The following is a 234-nucleotide window of genomic DNA, read 5'->3' as shown; positions in this document are numbered from 1 at the left end:
TCATCATCATTATTATTATTATTATCATTATTATTGTTGTTGTTGTTGTTCTTGTTGTTATGATTATCCTTATCATTATTAGTATCATTATTATCATCATCATTATTATCATCTTTATATCATTGTTATTATTACACTTATTAATATTGCCATTATCCTCCTCCTCATTAATATTGTTATAATCATTATCAACAACATTATCATCATTGTGGTTAGTAATATCATTACGATTAT

Source organism: Penaeus vannamei, chromosome 8 (genome assembly GCF_042767895.1).
Source record: "Penaeus vannamei isolate JL-2024 chromosome 8, ASM4276789v1, whole genome shotgun sequence".
In the NCBI taxonomy this organism is placed as follows: domain Eukaryota; kingdom Metazoa; phylum Arthropoda; class Malacostraca; order Decapoda; family Penaeidae; genus Penaeus; species Penaeus vannamei.
Note: the sequence above shows the minus strand (reverse complement) of the source record.